Consider the following 20,168-nt stretch of genomic DNA (forward strand, 5'->3'; position numbering starts at 1 on the left):
TCCCCAGGCTGAACAGACATGATGTTATTTTACTCTCTTCTCAACTTTACATATAACAACAATATTCCAATATAGATGAGGAAACTCAAGCTTGGAGAGATAAAAAGACTGGTCCAAGGTCACAGCAATAGTGAGTGGACCAGGTGGAACATGATGAACTCAGAGGGTGGGCACAGCTTGTGGAAGGGAAGAGGAATGGGCATTTTAGCTGCCCATCTCTGCCTCTTGCAAATAGAGAGAAACATAAAAACCCAATGTCTCAGATCAGTGAGGCTTTTTCATAGCAAGCTTCTGTTGCAAAGAATGACAAATTTTCTGTGGCAAGGATTTACCGAAATCCTCTCTTTCGCTGGAAGATGCATGTATTAGTCAGGACCCTTTCCCATCCACATCACGGGAAATTCAGCTCAAATGGATTCAGATTAAAAGGGAGCTCACTGACTCGCTTATGGGAAAGCACAGCAGTCGCTGGCTTCAGGCACAGCTTGATCAAGGGATTTGAAGAAAAGCAAAGAGGAGGCCTCGTTCTTTCCCTTCCCTTAGTGTCTCTCCCTATCTCTGCTTTGCTGTCCTCCACGTTGGCTTTATTCCCTGGCAGCCTTCCCCACGAGCTGCTGGCAAAGACGTCTTCCAGGGCCTTCGACCTCACCCCGATCCCGGGGAGTACCCGCCAAAATCCAGGAATCGTCCTGATTGGCAGAGCTGTGGACCACGTGCCACCTCTGACCCAATCACGGTCCCCAGGGCCATGCTCAGCACTCATTGGCTGGATCGGAGTCATGTGACCTCTGCGGAGGGGGGCGAGGGCTGGGTCAGTCCCTGCTGAGCTGGGGGGACTCCTGGGGAGGAGGTGTGTCCCAGAGGGGCGGTCAGGGTGTCTGTGGAGCAGGTGGGGGAGCCAGCCTGCCGCGGAGACCCGGGGCAGCACCGCAGAGAAACACCGTTGGACGGAGGAGTGGGCGGCCCTTAGCTCCCCGGTGTCGGTTCCGGGCTCCGCGGGAGGCAGGTCCTGGGAGGAGACGGGCCAGGAGGGACGGTGCAGGTCCGCCTGGACGGGCTTTCCCGTGAGCGGGGCAGAAACCCACGGATCCCGAGGGTCTGAATAAGGTAGAAGCAGCGGCTCCTACCAGGAGGGTCCATGGCCCGGGGACTGTGCCCACTGAGGGCATTGATCCTGACGACCTTGGAAGCAGCCCTACGACCTTGGAAGCAGCCTCTTTTATACAGTCAGGCACAGAGAAGTTGCCTGGGTCACACAGCAGAGGAAGCTGCCTCTCAGGGGCCCTCCCATCAAATCCTTGTGCATTAACTGATGGTTTTAGCTCCTATTCTCCCTGAAGTTCCCCCCCAGATTGGTGTCCTGAGCTCACCCCCTCCCTCCCCAACAGAGATTTTTTTTTCCCCCTCCTGAAACATGAGTTAGATGCGCCTGACTTTATAAACACAAAGGCATTTATTACCTTGCCATCAAACTGCTCCCGGGCCGTGTCCTCTTCCCTTTCAGGGCAAGACTGTCTTCAATTAAAAGGGCTCCCCATTCCGGTCGGCACTTAGCGGGCCTCCTTCAGTCACTGTGGACTCTGCCCTTAGGTGACCTTTCCAAACTGCTTTCCAGGCACGGCCGGCTGCTTCCGGGCGGGCGGGATGCGCAGGGCAGCGAGAGCTCTGGTCTCTAAGGCCCCCACAGATGGTTCCCAGCATGAGCTACCAAACCAAAACGCCAGCTGCAGTGGCCTTCTGGGGCTACAGAACCTTGGGAGGGTGGGGACACCCCGCCGTCATCCTGGGAGAAGGCGGTGGCTGCAGAGGGGCCAGCCTCCAGCCTGGAGAGGCTCTGGGCACTTGTCCCCACTGATGGTGTTTTACGCCTCGCCCCGATGGGCAGCGTGTAACACCCACACCTTCTAGGAGAAGGGGTGCCCACTATTGTCACACACCAAAAAATGGTGTCCCTTTGTCCCCCAAAGCAAATGCCATCATTTTTCCTGAAAGTGTCTAATGAAACAGTGGTTCTGGCAACAGCCATCATTACTAACCCTCAGGGTATCACAATGCCGCCACTCACGCCTACTCACCGACTGTCGGATGGCTACTAGTAAATAATAACAAAATGCAAGCTCCATCATTACACTACATTAAAATCACCATCTGTCACAACTTAATACCGTAAACACGTGATAATATTTATCTACTCGACACTGACTGGAAGCTCGCCGTGTGCCGGGAGCGCTTCCCAGTGCTCACATCACGCCCCGTCCACAGGGACTGAGGTTGGCCCTATTTTTTTCAGCTGAGGAGAGTGACATATTTGCCCCGGGCTGTGCTGTCACCAAGGGGCTTACCCTTCCACTAAGGTACCTGCTGTCTGATCCCCATTTCCCAAGAGACGATGACGAGGAGCATGAGAAGGTGACTCACCCTGAACCGGTGATGGTAATAATAGCAATTAATGAGATTCCTAGTGTCGTCACTTCAGCACCTAGACGTGAGCACTGTCCTGCGTAATCCTGGTGACAGCCCTTCGAGGTACGTCATTTGCACAGGAGACCGAGGCCCAGAGAGGGCAGGCAGGTCACACAGCAAGTGCATGGGAAGGCAAGGATTCAAACCTAGGCTGAGTGACAGTTGGTAGCAGTCTGGGCCAATGGATGCTCAAAACTGATTCCCTGGCTGCCCAGATGGGCACCGCAGGGGCCTGGAAATCTGCCTGCAGAGCTCACCCTACCTGGGGAAGGACTGGTTTCCAGTGGAGCCCAAGCAGGGGTGGCATGCTCCACACCCCAGCTGAGACTGGTCCTCCTGTCCCAACTGGAGCCCTGGCCTCCTCTTGGCCTCCTCCCCAGCCTCCCTGCCTCTGACAGGACACAGCGTCTCCAGTCTTGGCTCTATCCTTGCCCTGGAGTATCATCAGGCTACAATCGGGATTTGTTATTAAATCCCTCTTTTTGCTTCAACTACTTTGAGATTCTGCATCAGGGCGGAGCTCGGCTGATTCCGTGGCTCCCGGGAGACTGCTCTCCTCTTGTCCCCCCAGGTGCGGCTGCAGTCCAGAGTCAGCTCCTCGATGACAGCGAGACCTGCCACTCGTGCTGTCCGCCATCTGGGCCTCAGCTTTGGTGTCACCATGGGACTAGGATGTGAGGGCTGCCATGGGGCTGGCCGGTCGGGACCTGTCTAGGTCAGTGGGGACTGTTGGCTCCTGGCGGGGCCAAGCCTGTGGCAGTGTGGCCGAGTGGCCCGGCAGCAGCCGCAGTGCCAGAGCAAAGGGACGGAGCAACTGCTCAGCCCCCACAGGAGGCTCTGGGGGCCCGATGGTCCCTCCTGTCCCCAGCTGTCTGAGGGGTCCCTTGATGCATCGCGTGCCCTGAGCTAAAATCGACGGCGCCCTTGTCCCCTGCTCAGCACGGGGACTGAGCGACTGTGTGCTGCCTTCTCGGGTTTCCACCTCGGGCGGCCCACGAGGAGGAGCGGGGAGTCAGAGCCCATTCCCCGGGGACAGCCACTGGGGGGAAGGCCTTGCCCGCCCTGAGCAGGCTGGGGTCCAGCCCCAGGCCAAGCCCGTCCCGGGGGCAGCCCTGTACCCACGGCTGGGCGCTGGGGACACGGGATTGAAGGATGCTGGAACTTAGCCATGTGGGGACAGGCAGGTGACCACAGGATACAGAGGGTACATGGTGGAGGGACCTGAGGGCTGACCATCACTGCGCTTGGCCAGTGTGGGGGGGCAGGAAGCAGGCGACCGAGGGGCCATGAAACCCCAAGCAACCCACGCCCAGCTTGCCCTCCCGCCACCCTGAGGGGTCCCCAGCCAGGCACTCAGTGGCTCAAGTGGGCTGTGGCTTCCGGCCGCCGGGCTGGCACCTGACACATCGCAGGGGCCGCTCGATCCCAGCGCGGGGACAGAGTGTTCCAGCCATCTGCGGCCACAGGGACTAATCTCTTCCATGTGCAGAGATGGGCCGTCCCGCTCCTGGGCGCCCGGCGGTGGGAGGAAGCGGGGGTCAGCCTGGGGGCTCCGGGGACACTGAGCCAAGCCAAGTGCTGGCTCCCTGGTCAGCAAAACCTGCCCCCAGGTGCCACCCCGGGCGTGACTGCCAAGCAAAGGTGCCACCCAGAGATGGCTCTGGAGGCCCCCTGGCCGGGCTGAGGGGCGGACGGAGGTCAAAGCTGGCAGATGACGACGGCAGGTCGCATGGCCCGGCCGCACCCTCCGGCAGTGTCACCTCTAGTCCCACACCAGCCCTGTCAGGAGCGTCCCCATGGGCCCCAGTTTACAGAGGAGCACACTGAGGCCAGAGGGGACAGCGACGGCCAGGGCTCAGAGGTGGTCAGGGGCGTCGTAGCTGGTGTTCAAGTTCAGCTCTGCTCCTGGCGAGGGGACCTGCCTCGGGCTCAGGTTTCTCTGCTCCAAAGCCAGCGTCCTGACAGTGGGACAAGTCATGGAAGGGAATGCAGACGTCACACAGGCCAAGGGGACAGCCGTCCCAACTGGGGTGAGTGTGCTGCTGTGGGTGCTCCTGCCTGGGACGGGACCCTCCTCCTCCCGGCTCCTCCCGAGGGGCTGCCATGGGCCGGGGACTTCGGGCCCCCAGGTCGCGCTCCCTGCCGCCTGCCCCTCAGAGCTGAGGAAAACCAAGGGACGTTTCCTGCACAACTTATTTGTGGTGGCCAAGCACGGCCCCAGGCCTCTCCCTCCCACGTTCCCTGAGCTCGCTCCAAACCCTCAGGAACAAAGCCTCCATTTTGCTGTTTTCTCTCCTCCTGATGGTCTGTTGGCAGAGGGACGCGCATTTCAAGGAGCCTGGGTGGGAGACGCGGGACACAATGTGCTCTTGTTGGAGGGAGCGCGTGTGTGGAGTTGGGGGGTGGAGGCCACCAACATCAGCACAGCAGTGTTGCCAGGCCACACCACCTTCTAGAACCGGGTCCACAAAGCCCCCGAAAGCCACAGCGTCCTCATCCTGACCCAGCAGGGCGGGTGGGGGGAGAGCTCCGGGGAAGCCGACCTCCAAGAGCAGGTGGAACACTTACTGTCTGCCTCTCTGAACCTCAGTCTCCTCGTCTGTAAGATGGGGATAAAAGTACTTATCTCCTGGGGCTCAGAGTGAGGAGAAAGAGGGATGGTAAGGCACTCGTGGCCCCTGGCGCCCGGCAGTGAACAGAGATGTCATTACTGTCCTTGTGTAGGAAGAAAGTAAGGTCCATTAAGGTCGGGAGCCACCAAAGCAGCCTTGAGAGTCAGACTCAGGCCGAAGGCTTCACGCTCCCATTTCCCTTGATTCAAACTCAGGTCCTGAACGCCCTGGGCATGGCAGGGGGCTGAGAGGAGCCACCGGAGGGCCCAGGTTCAAGTCCCACCTCCTCCACCTGAGGGCTACCTACAGCCTCGGAACCCGGGGCTGGAGGGACAGCTCGAGATCCAGGGAAGCGTCACCTGTGTCACTGCTGTGGCAGTGGTGAGTGTCCGGCTGATGAACAGCTCACGGGCACTTTCGCTGCCTCCTGGGCTTCCACGCACCCTCCGTGGCGGGTGCTGCCCCCACGCCCTTTCTACAGGTGACAAAAACCACCAGGGGAAGAGGCGAGGGACTTGCCCAAGGTCACAGGTGGACTGCGCTGAGAATTCAGTGTCACTTAACTACCGAGTCCCGCTGCTACTGCCCGCTGCGGCAGAAGGCGGAGGTCCCCGCGGGTCACACTGTTTCCTGAGCACCTGCCCTTCCTCAAGACCCTCTGCCTGCCACAGGCAGCCTGGGCAGTCCCCCTGACCAGGGGAGAGCTGAGGGTCAGCTCTGCGCACCCTGCCCAGGCCGCCTGGGCCACGCACCTGGAGGCAGACACGCCTGGTGAGGCTCACGGCTTCAACCAAGGCAGAGGCTGCAGCTGAACGGCCACCTCCTCCTCAGGACTCTGCCACCCACACTGCCGTCCATCTGCTTTGGCCAGAGTGACCTGCACTGTCCATGGTACATGCTCCTCTCAGAACAGCCAGGGGGAGCACCCTGGGGACATGCAAAGGGCAGTGGGCAGTGATGGGTGGACCCAGGGCCACCTCGCCCCACATCCAGGGTCTCGCATTGATTTTCAATTGAATATTTAAAATAGAGGCCACGGGCTGGGCGTGATGGCACAGCCTAGAGTTCCAGCCAACCAGGAGGCTGAGGCAGGAGGATCCCAAGTTGGAGGCCCACCGGGGCAACTGAACGAGACCCTGTCTCCAAAGGAAATATAATAGGAACCGGGGATGCAGCTCAGTGGTAGAGCACCCTGGGTTCAATCCCCAGAACTGCAAAGTATCATAGATGGACAGACAGACAGATACCACATCCACGTGATTCAAAGGTTAAAATGCCGAGGGGAAACAGGGGGCTCTCTTTCCTACCCCATCATCTGCCACCCCCGCGAGCATCTGCCAACCTGGCTGGCCACATTATTTGGGGTTGTGACTGTGTGGGTGGGATTCTAGATGACAGGGGACTCTGCGGACTCAGTAAATGGCTCACCCTCGGCTGTCGGCCAGTCCTTTGAGGGAAAAGCGCAAAAGATGGTGGGGGGGGGGGAGGAATTTGTCAGCTCTTCTGCCATCTCACTTTCTGCTTCTGCCTGAGCTGGGGCTTCTGTGTCACCCCCACCTGGCCCTTCCCCGCCCTGGGCTGGGACTCAGGGCACTGCCTCCCTGGTTTTCAAGCCTCTGAACTTGGTACGTGATGTCACAACAGGTTGTGGGACCTCTCCGTTGCTGTAAGTGCCCGTGTCCCTTCCTCAGAGCACGAGGGGGCGAGGGGCATCTCCCACGGGGTCTGCTTCTCTGGAGAACTCTGCTCTGTTAGTCTCTCATACATCCTTTCCGGTTTCTAAAATACGCATAGCAGCAAGTGTGAAAGTATGTTCCCTTTTTTTTTAGGAATTTTTCTTAGCTGTAGTTGGACACAATATATTTATCTACTTCTCTTTGTGTGGTACTGAGGATGGAACCCAGGCCTCACGCCTGCGAGGCAAGTGCTCTATCGCTGAGCCCCAGCCCCAGCCCGGAGGCATATTCATAGTCACCCACCCCTGTTTTTAATGATCAGTAATATAAAATATTATTTCCTTTTGCAGATATTTTCCCCCAAAGCTTTTACCAGTTTAGTGACCTGAGTGTCCCCAGTCCTTTGTATGGGTCTGCCACCATCTGGGAGCACGTCCCAAACTTTTGCTATTACAAACAAGGGCTGTGATAAAGACTGCACTCCATCTGCCGTTTTGCAAATGCACAGCGACGTCCCTAGGTTAATAGCGGTGGGTTCACTCCTACTGTGGATAAATCATGCCAAACTGTCCCCAAGAAGGACTCGAGGGATACCCACTCCCACCAGCTAGAGAAGAGGGTGCCCGTTGGTCCCCAGCCTCACTGCAGACTGTGATCCAACTTTGGAATTCCTGTCAATTTTATGGGCAAGTTTTAATTGCCTGTCTCTTATTTTCTGTCACATGGGACATCTTTTCACAGACTTCAACGCCCTTGGTATTTCTTTCTGTGAACTGTTTGTTCGTGTCTTTCATCTGTTTCTCTAGATCCTGGTTTTCAGATCTATTTCAGACCGATTTCTGGTCGACCTGGTGGAGAACAGCCTCTTGGCTGATAGCCCCATGAACGCTCTCCCCAGTTTGCTCTTTGCCTTTTGATTTTGCGTGTGGTGTTTGTCTGTGCCGAAGGGTTTTATTCAGGGCCACTCGTCACCTGTTTCTAGCTCAGGGGCTTTGGAATACGCCTCTGTCATGGACTGCACGACACCCCTCAGAGAGACAGGTGGACGTCCCTCTCCCGGGACCTCAGGGAGAAATGGGGTCACTGCCAAAGCAGTGAGTTAAAGTGAGGTCACCTGGGGTAGCCTGGCCCTCCTCCCTCTGACCATCCAGCCTGACTCTGCTGGACCTTGTCCTCCCTGTTGTGGCCCAGGTGGCCAGGCACAGAGGCTCGGTTATCCAGTTGAACTTGGGAGGCAGGAAGAGGCGGTGGCCTCCTCAGGGCCCGCCTTCCCTGACGGCGGTGTTCACAAAGCAGGACAGCCGGCCAGTGCCACTGACCACCAGCACGACCTGCCGTGGCTGGACCCGCCCCTTCCCAGCCCTGCCACATCCAGGCGCTACCTGCACCAGGCGGCTCTCCTTTCCCTGGGTTTTCTACAGTTTACTCATTTTGAACAAATTAAACATAAGTTAACATGCCTAGATACAGACCTAAAGCCATAAATCTGTCAAGAAATGGAGGGCACTAAAAAGAAGAACTAGACCTGCTGAGACTTTCCCCTGGTCTTGATTCAAAGAATTGAAGAAAGCGCAAGTGAGATTTTTAAAAACCATTCAGTGACTTTTCTTTTGGTACCAGGGATTGAGCCCTGGGGCTGCTTCACCACTGAGCCACATCCCCGGCCCTTTTTTATATTTCATTTAGGGACAGGGTCTTGCTGAGTTGCTTAGGGCCTCACTAATTTGCTGAGGCTGGCTTTGAACTCAAGATCCTCCTGCCTCAGCCTCCTGAGCTGCTGGGATCACAGGCGTGGACCACGGCACCCAGCACTATGTGATTTCATGTCCCTCAGTGCTCTGCCAGGCACCGTCTGAAATCATGCTGGGCAGGGCCCTGGGCACTGGGAAATGCCGGAGTCCTGGGCTAGCGGGGGACTGGGAACACGGGCGCTCTGCAGACTCTGACCTAGGCGAGCAGCACACACGCACACGCACGCGCACACACGTAGGTGATCTTCCTCCATGAGCTCTCCCACGGCGAGTCCCGCACATCGTGACCCTCTACCCTGCCACCCCGTGGCCTTCCTGACAACAAGGACCTTCTCTACCTCGTCTCAGTCCGCTGTCAACTCGGGACCTGAGGCTGGTGCCACACGATATCTGACCCGCTCCACAGCACCATCTGTGGTGACCACACTGTCCCCTCCCAGCTTCCCTCGAACAGGACCGGTCACAGCCGTCCCTCCTCGGCTCCTCCACCTGGGATGTGGCCTCCGCCTTCCTCTGTCCTTTAGACACGGGCACTTTTGGAGAATCAGTTGCCTGCTTTGCAACAGAATGCTCCACACAGCCCCACCCCCAGGGGACTCAGGCTAGGCCTGGCCCAGAGTCCCGGGGCCTCCATCCATCCGCCTTCACCAAGGAGGCCGGCTCTGGTCACCAGTGATATTTCCCCTGGAATCCAGCGGCCATCTGTGTGGGGCTCCTCACCATCACCCAAAGCCCCCGCCTACCCGGCCACTCCACGCGGATTCCGGTGCACTGGGTCCCCGAGGAGCTGGCTCCAACCGCGACGGCCCCAGGGCCTCCCCCAACCTCTCCAGGGGCGCTGCGCGTCCCGATGGCGCCTCCTCCCTGGTTACTGTTATCCTGGCCTCGACCTCGGGCTCCTGTCTTCCCCAGGGCCTATGGCTCACGGCTTGGTGCTCCTGTTCCAGGTCCAAGCCTAGGTAACTGATCCCATGGCAGCTCCTGCCCCGTAGAAGGTTCCAGAAGGAGCAGGAGAGCGAGTCAGAGGAAGCGTCTCCCTGGCTCCGTGCCCCCTCCCATGGCTCATTACAGTCCCCGTTTCTCCTCGTCGTCCAGAGATCTTTCTAGGCACCACGGTTACTGAGTGTCCCTAGGCAGCGAGGGGCCCCCTGACCTTGTGGGGGCCGCTCCTCAGGTCACACAGGACCCCCCTCCCTGGGCGGGGGTGCCCGGGGGCTTGCTCCAGGTGGGACACGGCATCAGGAGGTGTCAGGAAACCCAGGTCCCAGCCCCAACCTCTTCACTTCCCTCTGCACCTCAGGTCCCTTGTCAACAGAGTCCGTCCAGGGTGACTCCCGGACAGGGGTCAGTGTTGTCCAAAGGCTCACAAGGGCCTCGGAGCTGGGGGGCGGTCCCATCACCACAGGAAGCGGGGTGACTCGGCAAGAAGACAACTACGGGCAGGACCAGCGAGTGGGAGAGGCCTCCTCAGACTTCTCCTGGGCCCGTCCTACTTGGCAGCAGGATGCACTTGGACACGTCCCACCCAGGTGGACGGCACTTCCTCTTTCTCCTGGCTGCACATGACGTGGAATCTCAACAGTCATTTAGCTGCATTTGTACACAGGGTGACAATGTGTGGCTCATTACCAGCCATCCTACCCCAGACCCCTCCCTCCCTTCAGTCCCCTAAAGTAACTGTAAACAAAAATAATGTGTTAGCTGACATAGCTTCAGGAAGAGCTGGATCCAGGTGCTTGGGTAATGTCCCTGGGAATCTCTTGTCCTCTGTCTCTTGTCTGTTTTCCTGAGTCGCCTTTATTTTCAGGCAGGACTTCCCTAAACCAGATGGCCACATTCCACTAATTGAACAACTCAGCAAAGAAGGCACCTTGCCCCAACAATCCCAACCAGGTCCAGAGCTGGACCTCACTCCACCTGTGCCCAGGCCAGTCATCGACTAAGGGCAGGAAGCGAGCCTGCCGTGATGGCCCTGGCGGGGGCCACATGTCCACACCTGGGACTGGGACTAGGGTAATAGACTGAAAGTGCAGAGGGAACCAGAAAGACAGGAGGAAAACCAGACGACAAACCGGTGCGCCAGTTAGGGTGAGCAGGGTGGACCAGGGAGGAGAGGACGCGGCTGGGTGGGCCCCGGAGCTGCAAGGTGTATGCAGCCTGCGATGGGCGGAGCCTGAGCACACGTCTCCCACCCACATCTCCTCCACCTGACGGGCTCCGAGCTCAGCGGAGGCCAGGGTCTCCAGAGCCCGCCTCGCGTCACAGCCTCCCCTGGAGGCAGCCCTGCTGCTGGGAGCCAGCGAAGTGGGCACAGCTGCAGGTCTGGCAGCGTTGAGAGGTGGCACCTGGTGGCCTCTGAGCTTGGACAAAGGGCCTGCAGGGTCAACTGTGGGCAGACTCACCAAAGTGACACTCTGCTCGGCAGGTGGCTGTCACTCACCTTTACATGACAGGGGTCTAGGTTGCTGACACCAAGAGACGGGGCAGAGCCCAGGGGAAGTGCCGTGACAACCCGGGGGCCGCGTGGCACCGGTTTTCCCAGAGACGTGAGCCCCGCCCTCGCCGCGCACCAGCGGGGCACCTCTGCCACCCGGGAGGTGGGAAGGCAGGTCCCTGACGCTGCCCTGGTCCCTGCAGAGGCCTCTCCGGGGCCTGGAGGGAGGGGACATGCCAGGCTCGCCCCAGGCAGGAGGACAGGGACGTGGGCCTGCGGGGCTGGGGGGGGCTGGGGCATTTCCCCGGGGTCCTGCTGAAGCCCCCAGGGGAGCTGAGGCCCGTGACCCCGGCCCAGGGGTGCTGCAGTGAGCATCCCTGCCATAAAGAGCGAGAGCCCAGGCGGCCCCAGGCACCCGCGAGATCTGTTGTGTGAATGCGCGTGAGCAATTTGCTCATAAAAAGAGAGTCTGTTAACACCCTCAGGATGGAAGGAAAACAACATGACACACTTCTGTGTGCGTGTGCGAAGTGCTGGGGTGGAACCCAGGGTCTGGCGTGTGTAGGTGGGTGCCGGCGGCTGAGCTCCCCCGGCCCAGGTCTTCCTTAAACCAAAGCCAAGAGCTCTCTGCACCAGGCCCTCGTTCCCTTCGCAGCGGGCCAGCTGTCCAGTCTGACCTGAGTCCCATGTATCAACGTGGCAGAAAGTTGATGGGCTCTGTCCAGCCCTGGATCCCACAGCCAACTTGCCAAGCCCACCCGTCACTTAGCTTCTCTGACCCTCGGTTTCCTCATCTATAAAACGGGGATGGTAACTCCTCTCTGCAGAGGTCGGCGCTCACTCACTGGTGTTTCTTGAGCACCTACTGTGGGCCTGGCACAATGACAGAAAGACAGGGGCAACCCCAGTTGGAAGAAGACGGGATTATTCAAGAGATCATGCCATTCAGTATTTAATGACAAGTTCAAGGGCTTTGAAGAAGCGTAAGACGAGAGAGCGTGTTTACGGACCTGGGGCGGGCTGGTCGCCTGACGGGTGCCCTGTGGGAGGGGTGACTTAAATCAGTCGCTGGTGGCTCTGCCCCATTCACTGCCACCTGAACTATTTGCTTTTCTCTTTAAATGGACGCTTTGGTTCCCCTTAAATAAACTGAGCTTTATTCTAAGAAACGCCACTGTCCACAGGTGGCCCCTGGGGTTCTTCGTCCATTCTTTCCCTAACGCACATCAAAAGGAACTGCCAACATGAGAAGGAAGTTCCCAGGTCACCCTGGTGGACAGAGAGTGTGTCCTGCCCCTGGCGGGCATTCTCAGGCTGAGCCCTCTGCTGCTCGATTCCCCCGGGATGAAGGTGACCCTCATTTCTGAGACTCGAGAGCCCCCAACTCTCCTCTCCGTGGCCCCCAGGATTTCCCGGGAGGAGGGAGAGTCGGCCTCCACCCGCTCGCCAGCTGGCCTTCAAAGCAGGGCCAACACGGACTCTGGTCGGCTCACGGTGAGGGACAGACCCAGCAATGGGAGTCTCAGCAACAGGGACACTCCTCCCGGGAAGTCCCCTGTGTCAGGAAGCTGTCACCCATGCACACACCCCCTGCTCCCAAACACACGTACACAATCCTCCACTCACACACCCGGCACATGCACACCCACCCGCAAACACATCCACGCACAATGAACTTCATCACGGGGCACACTGACACACTTACAATGCACTCATACACACCCACACTTGCACACACACACACACACGTGGCACACTGACACACTTACAATGCACTCATACACACCCACACTTACACACACACGTTGCCCACTGACACACTTACAATGCACTCATACACACCCACACTTACACACACACACGTGGCACACTGACACAATGCACTCATACACACCCCACTTACACACACACACATACGGCACACCGACACACTTACAATGCACTCACACACACCCACACCTACACACACACACACACGGCACACCAACACACTTACAATGCACTCATACACACCCACACTTACACACACACGCGGCACACCGACACACTTACAATGCACTCATACACACCCACACTTACACACACACTCACACACACACACTCTCAAGCAGTTAAAGTTACTTAAACTTTTAAAAACTTCTTAATTTGGTTTAATAGCATTTCAAGTTTCAGAGAAGTGGGGCAGATTAAGGTCAAATTTAATTCTGCCTTAAAAAAATAAGTGGGGACTGCACCCTGGGCGGCGGGATGGCAGAGTCACTCGGGCAGAGAACGGCGCGGGGGCGGTGGCCGACGCTGACATGTCCCGTTGGCGTCTCAAGCCCACAGACATTTTCTCCCTGCACAGAAGGAATGCTCTGCCCGCGACCGTTCAGGGGCGTCGTCGCAGTGCGCCTGTGTTCCCCGGTCTCCACAGAGGCCCAAGGTCAAGACCTCTCCTGCCTCCTCTTCACCGTGGCCTAAGGGAGCCGGAGGGGAAGCTCTGACGGCAACCGACACGGGCCCTGGTGTCTGGGCCACGAGAGGGGTGGGTGGGGACTGCGGCACAGAGGACGGCAGGCTCTGGTTAAAGGGAGAGGCCATGACTGAGTCCTCGATTGTCACCACGCAAGAATGCAGGCCTCATTTGGCAGATGGCCCAACGGTTCCCGAGAAGCCAGAAATCTGGCTTTTTATATGGAATCTCCTGATTTTTAGACGCTGGCAACTCACTGGAATCCAAACACCCTCAGGCCAAAGAAAGCACATCTGTGGGCCGGAGGTGGCCGCAGGTGGCCCGTTTGTGACCTGCGAGGAAGGAGGGAGGAAACGGGCCTGGAGTCGAGAGATCTGGACGGAGCCACTGCACGGGGAGCTCAGCTGACCATCCACACAAGGCCCAGGGCCGCCCGGGGTCCACCCTGGCCCCGAGGCCCCAGGCCATCAGTGGAGGAAGGGTGCCCCCAGGCCGTGGAGGGGCATCATCTGACACCGTCTCAAAACCCGCCACTCAACCAAGACCGTCCCCCTTCCCGCCGAGGTCCGGGGGCAGTGGGGGGGTTTCCCAGAACTCTCCAGCTGGCTCCTCCGGGGCCGAAACGCAGTCAGGGGGGGGGGACTCCTGAGATCCCCGTGGACTCCAAATGGGCCTCCGCCTCCAGAACAAGGAAGAAGGAACAGAGAGGCCGAACGCACCCTCTCAGCCCCAGCTGCCCACAGCCCCTGTCCCCACCGGCTTTGAAGGTAAGCCAGGCTTTGGCCTCAGTCCAAGCCACTTTCCAATCCCCTCTGGAACAGTGATGGCCCCCGTGCCCGCCGATGGCCCAGGGTGGACCTCAGGCCCCGCACGGTCTCATCCATCTGCAGGGACCCTCGCTGCTCCCGTCCCACAGATGGGAAAACCGAGGCTCTGGTGGTGGGGGTAAGGGGTGGAGTCCAGGTTCCAACCAGGTCCCAGCAAAACCAGAACCTGCCACACGACTGACCACGGATTTTGTTTGGTTTTTAACAGCGTGACCTCTCCTATGGGATCTGAACCTTCCTGAGGGTCAGCCAGAGAATGAGCCATGGAAAGAGGCCGGTGATGGAGCAAAACTGACCCCCGCTTGGCGCTGACCGCTGGGCCACTCTCTATGACAAGGGAGAGGGTCCTGGTCATGTGGTCGGGTCCTCAGTAGAGGTTCTCTGTCCCCATTCCCTCAAAACAAGGAGGGGGAAGGGGCCTGGGGAGCCGAGACCCGGCAGGAGGACAGCCGTGGCCGGCTGAGACGCGGGCCTGGCCGCACGCCCACAGGCCGGCCCGGGCACGCCGTCCAGCCCCCTGCATCACATCCTCTTTAAAATGGGCCAATAAAATACTCACCTGAGGACAGAAGGAAACCGTGGGCGCTGGCCGGGTCTGCTGCCAGGTGCAACATGTGCTGCCCCTGGCTTCCTGCCGCCCTCCTGTCGCCCTGGACGCCTCCTGCCTCTGGGTGCCCTCCCAGAGCCAAGCGCAGCAAGCCTTATCCGCCGCACCTGGACCCAAGTACTCCTCCAGATCCTCGGCCACCACCTGGCCAGGCTTCCCCGAGCCACCTCCTAAGGTCCCCAGCCCGCCCTGTGCCCCCTGCAGTCTGCCCTCAGGACTCAGGTCTGTCCTTCCCTCGAGATCTGACCTCGCTCAGCGTCGACCAGGGCCTCACCGCCCTCCGCCGCCCGCCTGCTGCCTCTCTGACCAGGTCCCCTGCCCTTCCCGCAGGAGATGCTCTAATAAACCCGACTCTTCCTGACCCCAGACACACCCACTCAGCCCCGTGAGTGCCCTTCTGCCAGAGCGTCCCTGCTAGCCCTGGGCCAGCGCCGGCCCACGACGGACAACGCACGCCCTCGTGGACTGTGTCAGCTGCTGGCTCAGCCGCGGTGGCTTGACATCGCAAAGGCAGGAGCGTTGACCCCAGGGGCAGTGACCAGCGCTGGGAAGCAGGGCCTTTAGTTTCTAGGAGGGCAGCTTGCCCCGAGCCGTGGTGTCGGCCTCCCTGCTCTGAGTCAGTCAAGGGCCCTTCCCTGCTCTCCCCACAGCCCGGGCCCCTCAGCCCCCTCCTAGAGCTCAGCTCCACCAGAGTCCTCTATCTGACGTGTTCAGTTTCCTTCCACTGAAACCCGGAAGCTCCCAGAAGGGCAGGGCCTGGGCAGGTTTTGCTCACAGCTGCCCCCACGGCGGTGCCGGGGACAGCCAGGGACAGTGGCCCGTGAGAGGTGTCCAGTGAACGTGTGCTGAACGGCTGGATGGCGGCTCGCCTGGGGTACCCAGTGGTAACCGAGGGCAAAATGACTCCCCCCAGCTGCTCCTGTCACAGAGCGCCTGGGTGGGCCGTGGTCACAGCGGTAAGGGGTAGTGGGCAGCATGCGAACTCGTCTTGGGAAATGCAGCTCGCAGAGCCAGGGCTGGAGGGGACGTCCAGAGACATGCAGAGGCGCCACCGTCCGCTCTCCAACAAGCCCCGATCGCAGCCCGCGCCTCAGAGTAAACCCTTCTGTTGGAAAAAAATTTTGAAAGGAGCATCTACCATGTCCTCTCTCCAGTAGAAGTAAAGGAATCCCCCAGAGATTCTTTAAAATGGCTGAGCCTCTCACGCAGTGCTGAATTTCTTCTCCAGCTTCTTGGGTCAATGGTCACAAATGGCCTCGACGGTGGGCGAGTCCACCCAGGATTAAACCAAATCCACCAACTTGTAACCTGTGCTGCCAATGCCGAGCCTGCAGGGGGCACTGCGGAGCCAGGACAGCCCTCCACGCCTGTGCGGACCCTTGCACCCATGGGGGCCCCCAGGAGCAAGGCACCCTGCTTTTGCAGGGAGCAAGGTCCACACGGGCATGAGACCGAAGCACCCAACCCCAGATGCACCCAGCACCAAGCTGGAGACACTCTGGTCAAATACAGATGCTGCCTCTCGTTTTTAAAATACTAGTGGCCAGCCTGGATGGCGACATCACACTTTCCTGTGTTTGATGGAGACTGGCACATAAGAAAGATTTCCATCCCCTCTGATGTCTACGGCGGGAGAACTAACTACAGCATCCCGTGGGAAGCACTAGCTAACCCAGCCGCAGTGCCAGGGAGACGGCAGGGAGCGGTGGGGACTGTGGAAAACCCATTTACCCATCTGAACGGGACGGCCATTTCCCAGCCCCAGTCGACCAAAGCCACGTGGAAATGTGGGCACGGTGTCGACAGACCTTGTGACTTTTTAAATGGAAGCCAGAAATCTGCATTTTTGTGTGTGAAATATCCAGCTTTTAAAACGTTGGCTCCAGGCTCTGTTTTAGCGCTCTGCAGACCAAGCAAACGCACCCTGGCTGCCAGGCTGCAGCCTCTGTGCTGCGTCAGATGTCACCGCAGGGCCCCAGCTGGGGCTCGGGAGAGTTCAGGGGTGGCCATGGTGGAGTGTGTGAAGCTCAGAGAGGGAAGGAGACCTCGCTGACAGCAGAGGCCAGGAGCAACACCGCGAGCGAGCCAGGGCCCTGCTGTCCTTAGGGTCCCGGGTCATTCCCCACTGTCCTTGGATGGCCAGTGCCTCTCCTGGGTTTGGCTGAAGTGCCCCAGATATCAAGCGCCAATTTTATAGAAGACATCACGGAAAAAGGGGAGCCACCCCCAACTATCATTAATTGAAAAAAAGGATCATCCTCCAGCCTCCGGGGAAGGGTGCAGAACAGCATGGTCTTACAGTACTGAGCTCAGAGGAGTGTGCGAGGAGAAGAGGCACACAAGGGGCCCAGCACAGTGCCTGGGAGGAGCTCGGATTTCATGAACAATGTAGCCACCCACGGGGAGAAGGCTGGAGAAGACTGGCCTCTAGGGTGTTCTAATAATGTTTGGGGGCCACACGGAGCCGGGCCACCCCTACTCCTGATAAATGCTATCAACTTCAGTTTGGCATTCTATCTTTCTTCCACTCCACCCTCCTCGTTCCAGCCATGGCCCAGAACAGAGCCCACAGAACGGGGGGGGGGGGGGGGGAGGACTCAGAGGTGGGTGCATGACCTACATTTGAATCCTGGAGCCAGCCATACCTGAAACCAGACTCCCTAGAACTTTTCATTTCCCAGGTGGATCAATTCCTTCCTTATTTCCTTTCTTCCTTCCTTCTTCCCTTGGGCCGGCTCACAGGTAAGACGTCTGTGCTGTCCACAACACTTTCGACAGCCAGTCCCCTGGGCTGGGGTTTTGCCTGACAGCAGTTTTAGGGCTGAGAAGGCGGATGGTGAGTTCAGCTTTCCGGCCAAAGCACCCCAGGTCTCTGAATGCCCCACCCCACCCCCGCCTGACCCCTCAACTTTCCAGTCTCCCCGGGGGGGGGTCCCTCAAGGCCCCCGTCCCCTGGCTCTCCTCAGCCATGGGAACCCATCACCCGTCGTCCTCGTGGCAGCGGGAGCGCCCGAGCAGCTCCGCCCGGTGAACAGTGGCTGAGGGACACTTAGGAGACGGCAGACATTTCAGCACTCTGCAGTCAGCCCAGATGACATCATCATCATCATCAGGGAACTCGCCCAACCCGAGGAGGTGGGCCTGGACCGCGCTGCCCTCACCCCGCGAGCAGGGATCGGGAGAACTCCTGAGGACCGCTCCTTGGAAGAAGGCTCAGCCCCAGCCCCAGGAGACTGCAGGCTGCTTTTTCCTGGAAACGTCTCCAGCCGCTCTTGGCGGCCTTGCTGGTCAGGGCTTGGTGAAAAGGAAGCCAGGGCCAGGGGGAGGCCTTCTGCACTGGAGTCAGATCCCAGGGCCTGCGGACGGACGCTGGGGCGGCTCACACGCCCTCAGCCGCAGGTGCATTTTGGACGTGGCTCACAAATCCAGGTTCTGATGTCTTAGAGCCCCTGCAACCTGGGCCCCGGTCCTCAAGGGCAGGAGCAGAGCCCAGGGTCAATGCCCACGGCCACTTCCTTAACCAGGACCTGCCTGGCCTCTCCGGGCTTGTGGTTTCAGGTTCAGGTTCGGGTACTTTTAAAAGCCCTTCCTAGATTACGAGAAGGCCGATTTCGGACACGGTGGGTTGACAGGCGCCGTGGCTGGGCTCCGAGCCCTGGAGGACCTGGCCCCACCATGGCCTCGTCTCCCCCACGCTCCTCGCTCACTGCCCCCCCCACCGGCCTCAGGGCTTTCGTACTTGCCTCCTCCTCTTTCTAGAAGGTTCTCCTCCCTCCCGGGGCACTTCCTAGACACCTGTTCTTGATTACTCCCCCACAAACTCATCAGCCTCTGACATATTTATGTGCTCATTTTCTGTCTCTTCCACTTAATCCCAGCTCCACGGAGGAGCGGATTTGGGTCTTTTTTGTCCTCGGCTGCAGTCCCCGCGTCTGGAGGAGGCCTGGTAAACGGCAGGTGCTCAGGGCGAGTCTCGGAGTGGATGAATGACCGCGGCCACCTTCTAGAGGGAGCGGGTGGGCGGGGGGAGGAGGAGGGTGAAGCCAGGCACCTCGCCGTCACTGAGCACCAGGCAGATGCTTCCAGAGAAACACAGACTTTTCTCAACAGGAGAAAGGAAACAAGAAATAAAGCGATAATCCGAAAATCAGAGCCGAGAGCTGACGTGGGCGGTCACGGCAGGGTCAGGCCCAGCGTTCTGTGTTCCTGTCCGTCTCTGACCAACGCCGCCCTTGGTCGCTGGCTATCCCCGAGGCGGGCCTGGGGGTCTCGGCCACGACAGGCCCCTATCTGCAGCTGAGTCCCTCCCCTGGCCTCAGCTTCTGCAGACGCGGGTCCCAGGGCTCTGGCTTCCAGGTCACCTGCCGACAGCTTGGGGACTCCTTGGGGTGGGCGGTGGAGGAGAGCCAGGAAGCCCGTCTCTTAGGCTCAGTCTTAAACTATTTGAAAACTCCCAGAGGAGCACTGCGCCCCGCAGGGAGGGGCCGTCCCAGTGGTGATTTTCCCAACAGGCAATGACAGCTCTTAACAGTCACGAGTGGGCCGCGTCACCCCTGTGAAGTCCTGCGACACAGACGGTGCCACTAAGAGACCTCCTGTGCTGCCGTCGGACAGACACCCAGCACGTGCGACGGCTGAGGAGGGCAGTGAGTCCTGGTGATGGCCTGGAGCTCGGTCACCGTCCGCTGCATCACGCACCGAGCCGTCACTGGGGTGGAGAGCGTGCTCCTTCTGCCCGTTAAGAAGCCGCAGAGGCCGCGTGCAGCCTGAGTCCTTGACAGCATCGCGGGGGACCCGTACCGCCTGGGTTTGCGTACTAACTCCGACACGCACACGACCCTAAACGACCCAGAGACGTATTTTTCTAGAACACACGTGACCGGAGGAGACTCTGGACTGGAACCAGCAGACGGCTCCTAGCTCCTGTACTAAGCCGCACCCGAGGCCCTTACAGATCACCAGCACATCCCTGGGAAAGACCAGAAAACTGCCACTGAGACCTCACGTCCCCGGGTTGCTTTTCATGCCTGTCCTTAACGAACTCACTGTGCAGTTAAGTGAGGGCCAAAGAGAAGGCGAGTCTGACTCTCCCCATGTGGAAAGAGGCCGGGAGCGTGCACATGAGGAACCACAGTCCTGTGTGCAAGGCCTGAGCTCTGCCCTTTCACTCTCTCTCTCTGTGTGCCCTTGAACAAGTCACTGAACCTCTCTGTGCCTTATTTTCCTCCTCTTAAACGAGAGCAGCAAGGCGCCGCCTTCAGAGAGTCATGGCGAGGGACAGATGAGTCAGGCACAGTCCTTCAGAGCTGTTCCTGGTGCAGAGCAGGCACCTGGGGTATTGTT

At 59.1% G+C, this 20,168-nt stretch overlaps 1 protein-coding gene and 1 long non-coding RNA gene across 4 annotated transcripts in view; one reads left to right on the plus strand and one right to left on the minus strand.

Annotated features, from left to right (window-relative positions):
• Positions 1 to 20,168, minus strand: part of Eya2 (EYA transcriptional coactivator and phosphatase 2) — a 177,047-nt gene that overhangs the window by 145,838 nt on the left and 11,041 nt on the right. The gene's annotated exons all lie outside the window — the stretch shown is intronic.
• LOC144378198 (uncharacterized) lies at positions 12,978 to 15,191 on the plus strand. Its single transcript, XR_013439866.1, has 2 exons — positions 12,978 to 14,158; positions 14,427 to 15,191. It is a non-coding gene; the product is annotated as an uncharacterized LOC144378198 (long non-coding RNA).

Source organism: Ictidomys tridecemlineatus, chromosome 5 (genome assembly GCF_052094955.1).
Source record: "Ictidomys tridecemlineatus isolate mIctTri1 chromosome 5, mIctTri1.hap1, whole genome shotgun sequence".
Classification (NCBI taxonomy): domain Eukaryota; kingdom Metazoa; phylum Chordata; class Mammalia; order Rodentia; family Sciuridae; genus Ictidomys; species Ictidomys tridecemlineatus.